Source organism: Brassica oleracea, chromosome C8 (assembly GCF_000695525.1).
Source record: "Brassica oleracea var. oleracea cultivar TO1000 chromosome C8, BOL, whole genome shotgun sequence".
In the NCBI taxonomy this organism is placed as follows: domain Eukaryota; kingdom Viridiplantae; phylum Streptophyta; class Magnoliopsida; order Brassicales; family Brassicaceae; genus Brassica; species Brassica oleracea.
Genome location: NC_027755.1, coordinates 14367807 through 14374723, shown reverse-complemented (window position 1 = coordinate 14374723; position 6917 = coordinate 14367807). Strand labels below are relative to the sequence as shown.

At 35.2% G+C, this 6917-nt stretch overlaps 1 pseudogene; it reads right to left on the bottom strand.

The window, feature by feature from the left end:
* Nucleotides 1-1263: 1263 nt before the first annotated feature.
* Nucleotides 1264-5605, bottom strand: LOC106308715 (annotated as a pseudogene).
* Nucleotides 5606-6917: the final 1312 nt, after the last annotated feature.

Sequence of the window (6917 nt, the reverse complement as noted above, 5' to 3'; positions counted from 1 at the left end):
TATTTGAAGAAACTCCCCCTCTCCTCAGTCTTAGAGATGGGATTTGTGAGTTTGTTACTTTGGATCCCTTCTGAGGCTTAATTTTAGGACCTTCTGATCCAAACATTCTATAGGAAACCACTCAATCTCCGTCCTATAGAATAGTTAACGATCAGTAAATCATTATTCTTACAGAAAAAATGGCAAATACATGATAAAAGCAAGATCACCCAATGGCCTTCTCGAGGATTGACTCATCTTCAATCATGTGATTTGTCTTATTCACCACAGTGTTCTTCAAGTAAGGGTTCTGAGCAAAGAAAAAGTGAAGCTTGAACTCTTTTGATACTGCGACACTATTAGTGTCACACTATTCAACTTGATATCGTTGAGATATTTAAGAGCTCCTTCATCCTGCTCAGTTATGTAGAGTCATGGGGGAAAACATCAAGAAAGAGAATGCCACTCACGTATGTAATACATCGATCAAAGGTCATTAAAAATACAATCGAGACTAATAAACAGCTTCAGGCACACCAATGAATAACATGAACATGAGGATCAATTGACGTTTCTCAAGTGGTTGGGCATTCGGAAAAGCTTTTTTATTGTTATTTCAAGAGAAGTCCATCTAAAATGGCTTGTGAAGACGAATAAAGAGCTTCGGGTACAACATTGAGTAGAGTAGTAGGTAATTCTTTGACAGTGTTAGCTTATTCAGATGCTTCAACATCATCTACAACGTTAGTTCTATGAGAAGAAGCTAGAGACCAATTAGGAATTACCCTTTCGTTGTGTTCTTCGCTTCCCAGAAGAGGATTAGCTGAAACAGTAGCTTCGACTGTCCTAAACAGGGAACAAAGTCATCGTAAAACAGAGACGTAGGAACCTTGCCGGTTGATTTCGCGATTTTGTATCACATAGTTTGCTTTGATTTTTTCGTTTGCGTGATTTGGAGAAAGAAAGAATCAAGGAAGCATATGAATATATAAGCTGGCGAGTTGATGGGATGTGAAAAGATGTGTAGCAGTGGAGTGATTCGGAGGAAGACGAAGCAGATACGTGGTTTTGGAGGATTTGGGTTTTGGGTACACATGATGGCCCAAAAGAAATTTTAGTGGCTGACATGAACACTCTCCCTGCTCTAGTTTTAGAACTTTTAGTATTGTAAGATAGGTACACTCTCATAGTATTTCTCTTCAAAACTTAGATAATCTTTCTTAGAAATACAATATATGTATAGATGACCTTGTTTTTTTTTTTTTTGAAACAGACCTTGTTTTCTTTAGTTTCATCTTTTTCTTGCAAAACATTGGAGTAGTTAGCAAGGTGCGAACTTACGCTACTACGTGACTAGATGGGATTTTTGTGTGTGTTTATAATCAAACCCATAACACTCCAACACGCTTAAGCATTGGGACGAGAGAGCGATTGAGATGAAGACTCATGACTTGATTGGCTCCACCAACAAGCTGCCCTCCTATGAATACCACCGGCACGGTCGGGCTGCAGCTAGCCTAGTTGAGCCAGTGCTTGTTCTATCTCCTTTCCTCTGTTGATCTCGTCTAACTCATAGATCGTTGGGTTCACGCCAAAGTCGACGAAAAGAGTCTTGATTGAGTGAGACATGCAGCACGAGTTCTTACTGAAGATCACAACAGGTTTTTCGGAGACCATATTTTGTAGCTTTTCCCTCCGTGATAATAGTATGTATGTTGAAAGACTGCTTCTTAGGATATGTAAACAATTTAACTTAGGGGAAATGATGTTACTCAAAAAACGATAAGGAATGACTTTGAGTTTGTATGTGTTAAAAGATCAACTATAAATGTTCCTATATATAGCTTCTTCACGAATGCACGTACTCACGTAGACAAATGAAAATGAAGAGTCTAATTGTTCAAATTCTTGGTTCTATCATCTTGTGGACATAGTTTTACGATCTGGTTAACTATCTAACATAATCATTTTGTAAAAAAAAAAAAAAAAAAAAAAAAAGAGGAAAAAGGATCGATATAACAAAATCTTAGCTGTGAAGAATTTATGATACGGACGAATCTTGTAAAATGTTTATATAGCACGGTCTTTCACCTTTATTGAACCGTAAAAAAACTGCAATATCGCATTACTTTTTTTTTTTTTATAACGTTGCATAATCTGTTATATTCTTGAGCGGACGGCCCAAAAAAAACTAAAATATTTAAAGATCGCTCACAATATTTTAAAGTTTGATACAAAATTTAATTACTAATATAATTATATGTTCTGTTAAAAAGCGAAAAAAATCTAATTAATCAATTTTTGTGATTTTGATTTTAATTTAATTATTGTAATTATATTTGTAACAGTTATTTGTAATCAAAAGATGGATAAAAACATTTTAATATTTCCATTCATTCTGAATTTTTATCACCAGTTTTATAAAAGGTTATGTTGAAAATCCGATCTAAAAGCATAAGCTGATCGTTGGCTTTCACTCCTTTGACATAGTTTTAACTTCTTAACTTTAAGATACGCCATATAAAGTTTTCAGGTACATCAGTCAAAAAATGGTTTTCAGCCTTGGCTTCTTCAATATTTGTTAAAACTCGTCATCGCCGGTTATATAAAGAGTTAATAGAATATTATGGCCACTTGTAACCTAAAGGCAAACAATATGCGGTTCCGTTTTAGCCTTATCGTCATGCATGAAATTGGAATATTACGATGTCAAGAGTCAATTATCAAACCAAACTCATGGCCAAGATATGATTTGATGGTGAAGTCATTCTTTATTCTTCAAATGATTTTAATGGTGTCTCAATCGTGATCTCAAGAGTCGTTATTCTTATATCACAGTACAAGGTTATCATCATTATCACGTTGCAGTAGTGTACGTGATTCACGTACTGACACACATATATATGTACATAATACGCCAAATAACATCTAATTTCGCAACTAGTCCTACCGTCCTATATAACATGGAATATATGTAACAATCTAGCAAAGTTTCGTATCCCTTATATATTAAAAGATAAACATTTTAATAAATGCGTTCACACTATAATAGACACGTGGCATCCTCGCAACGATTTGAAAATGATCATGCTGATGTGTCATGTGTAGAGTCCCAGCCAAATTATACATAAATGTGTTCACATTATGTACTTTATGTTTTGTTTTCAAATATAAAACTCACATGTAACGTTCCTATAAAACTCACACTATCCAGATTTTTCGATTCGAATCAAAACGGTTAACGAATCGAAAATCCAATTATATATATATATATTTTTTTTATTATTTACGGATAGGATGGGCAAAATATTCGTAATTTTTTTATTCGATTCATTATCCGCTTTGATTCGAACCGAAAAATCCGGATATTTGTAACCCTATGAAGCAAATCAAATACTAAAATACAATATCTGTAAAAACGAATAAAATCACAAATACTAATATTTTTTGAAACGGAAATCCGATTCAATCCGTTATATGCATATATATATATACATATATTTACAGAATTATATATGCATAAGTTATACATATATTATAGTTTATATAAATTTTACAATATTTTTATGTATTAAATTTTTTATATTAGGTATTAGAATTTAAAAAGTGAAACAATAATTTATTTTTGTAATGAAATATTATTATTTTCTATTATTTTTAAATTTTGCATTTATTTTATTTTTTTTATTTTATTACGGATCAAATCGATATCCATGAAAATTCTAAAGTTTTCCAGATATCTGAGATACCGAATATCTGGGTGGCTACGAATCGAATCGACACTAATACTTCCAAATACCCGGATATTCGATCCATGCCCACCCCTATTTACCGATACAATTTGATTTTCTTTATATGAAAGAAAATTCACTAATGTTTAAGCTTATTTTATTTTTAATTAATTTTATTTTAATTTTTTTATCTTTCATGTGTTATTTTGGATAAATGTCATTTAATATTGATTAACAATATCTTTATATAATTTACATACACATACATGTGGACAGTGACGTGAACACCTATATAACTAAATATTCACCACAATTGAAGTATCTAATTCTCTTAGAAGTTGAAATATTCATTTTTAATGCTTGTTTCACTATTAACCAAATTGTAGTGAAATGATTTTTCTTAATAATTTTATTTTCCTTTTCTTTAACTATTATATGTTTAGAAATTATAATATGAAACCATTGGTTCGACATCAGGACTATCTAAAATTCATAAAACTTGAAATCAAACAAATAATAATAATTTTTGGTTATTACCAAAAAACCAAAAACATCAACAACTTGAACCGAACAAACCAAAATAAATATTGATTTAGAATTATAGCTATATTTTAAGAGATTAAAAAAAAACAACCTAAAGCAAGATCGATATCCAGATTAAACAGATTTAATGTCTCCGTATTAAAAAATAACAAAATTAATAATCACATCCCGCGCAAGACGCGGATTATTACCTAGTATATATGTATAATGTAATTCTTTACACATTTCAGCGTAATGGTTAGAAACGTACCATTTTATTATAATGAGGTTGAACAATCACATCCAATTTTTTTTGTAGATTGGTGGAAGGATTTAGTGATGGATTCATCCAAATTCAAATATTATTTTGATTGATGATATATTTGTTTTTTATTGATAAATTTGATGATAGATTTGTTATAAGATCCATATCATATATTAATACAACTTGCAGCCAAATTTTGTCTTAAGGCTATAACCAGATAACTATCACCTAACGTAGTTCTGGCATCGAACGATTATATGAAATTACTAGTCTGAACACTTCAAATAGTTTTTTTAATATTTACGATTTATAAATAACCTGATAATGAGAATTACAGCATCAACTAAAAGTCTTAATCAACAAAAAATTTCTAATTCAACCATCACATGACTAGCTTCGCTCCCTTGCTAAACCGACGCGTTTCGCTAGACCGTTCAGAAATCTTTTGAATATCAGTCTCCGATCTCAATCATTGATGGAAACCACGGGAAATGTGAGATTTACCTTATTGCCTTGAATGTCGGCGTTCCCGTGACATCACTGGAGTAACATCAAGGGAGAAATATTAAACCTAGAGGGAAGCCACTGGAATCTCGCTAAACCGCCGGGACTAGGGAGGGAATGAAACTGCGAAGGACCGGTAGAGGACCAACGATGCAAATATAGAAACAAAGGCTTAAGTCCCCGCAAAAGAAGAAGGAGATAAGCTTGCCAAGGGGAACAAAATAGACGCCTTAGCACTGGGATAGCACATCTCTACCTAGGTATCCTCACCTTGCAACTCTGACAGACCCAATCAAGGGCACATACTGACGCCTTGGTCTGCATTAGAGTACCTAATGCGACCGTCCGAGCTCTGCGCAGCTGCACCCTAGTGTAGACACAGAGAAGAACCGAGACAGAGGAACTGAAAAAGACACCACTCGCGATATGGCATGAAAAACTTGCACCATACCATGAGAGGACCTACTAAGAGAGAGCATTCTCGAGAGAGAGAGAGAAGACCAAGCCACAGATGACAAAGCTTCTCACACCACACAAGAGTTGCATACGCCAAACCCCGAAAATCCAACCACCACACGACAATCAGACCCTGAGAAACCGCCATCACTCTTGAAACAAAGTACACCCACAACCCTCACAAAACACCAAGTGAAAGGAACCTTTAAACACCATTCCACATCAAAAAAATCAAATCCTCGAGATACATAAACACAACTAACCAGATGAGAGAGAGGCCCTCGAGATGTCACGCGCCTATACCCCTAAAAAACCTGAGGAGATATCGTAGAACGGAGATAAAATGGAGCCATCATCCTCAAAACTGACTCCTGTTGCCTCTGACTCTCACCGTCTCGCTGAAGCTCCGGCTGAACTGTTGGGATTCGGGACTACGTGAGAGACTACGTCAAGGAATCTGTCAAGGACTTCGTCAGGATTTGGTGATGGAAATCAAACAAGACAAGGACGTCATATTAGGCAAGGGAAATATCACTTTTATGGATATGTAAGTTGATAGGATCCTGGAAATATTACTTTCATGGAGTTATGGAAGTTGACAAGTGTTTTGGAATATTTCCTAATAGGTTTATGGAAAGGGGTGAATGCCCTAATCCAACTAGGTTAATGTAATAGACTCTTCCTCTATAAAGGGATCTCGTGTGTACTCTTATCTCTTGGTCCAAGTAAAGCCTATTGTAAGCTTGTGAGAGAGAGAGAGAGAGAGAGAGAGAGAGAGAGAGAGAGAGAGGTTATATATCTTTTCTCTTAAGATTATAGTGGATTGCCTCTTGCCAGGCACCAGAGACGTAGCCATTCTAGGTGAACTCTGGGTAAGCAATTACTTGTGTCCATCTTCCATCTTTTCTGTGTTCTTCTTCTGTTCTCCATAATTCTGCAAACTCATACATACTAACTTACGTCGTCGAGTTCGTCGGAGAGTGTGTCAGCGAGTTTGTGTGTTTGATTCTAGTTTAAGGTCAAACTGTTCTTGCCATTGTGGTTTCAACAAAGTGGTATCAAAGCCAGGTTGGTGGTTGTCAATGGCAAATGCAAGATTTGAGGTGGAGCGGTTTGATGGGAAGAGAGACTTCTCATTGTGGAAGAAGAGGATGCTAGCGCATCTGTCTGTCCTTGGTCTAAAGGATGTGTTAGAAGAGTCTACGTCACCTTATGTATCAGCGATTCAGAAGGATGAAGGCGAAGATGTTTAAATGGAGCGGTTGGTGAAAGAGGAAACCGAAAGGCTTGGAAGATCAGAGAAGGCGATGAATCTGATCATTCTCAATGTTGGTGATTATGTGTTAAGGAAGATCGAGTTGTGTACGTCAGCTGCTTCTACATGGTCTACACTGGAGAGGTTATATCTTTCAAATACTCTACCGAATAGAATTCACTTGCAGCACAAATTCTACACCTTC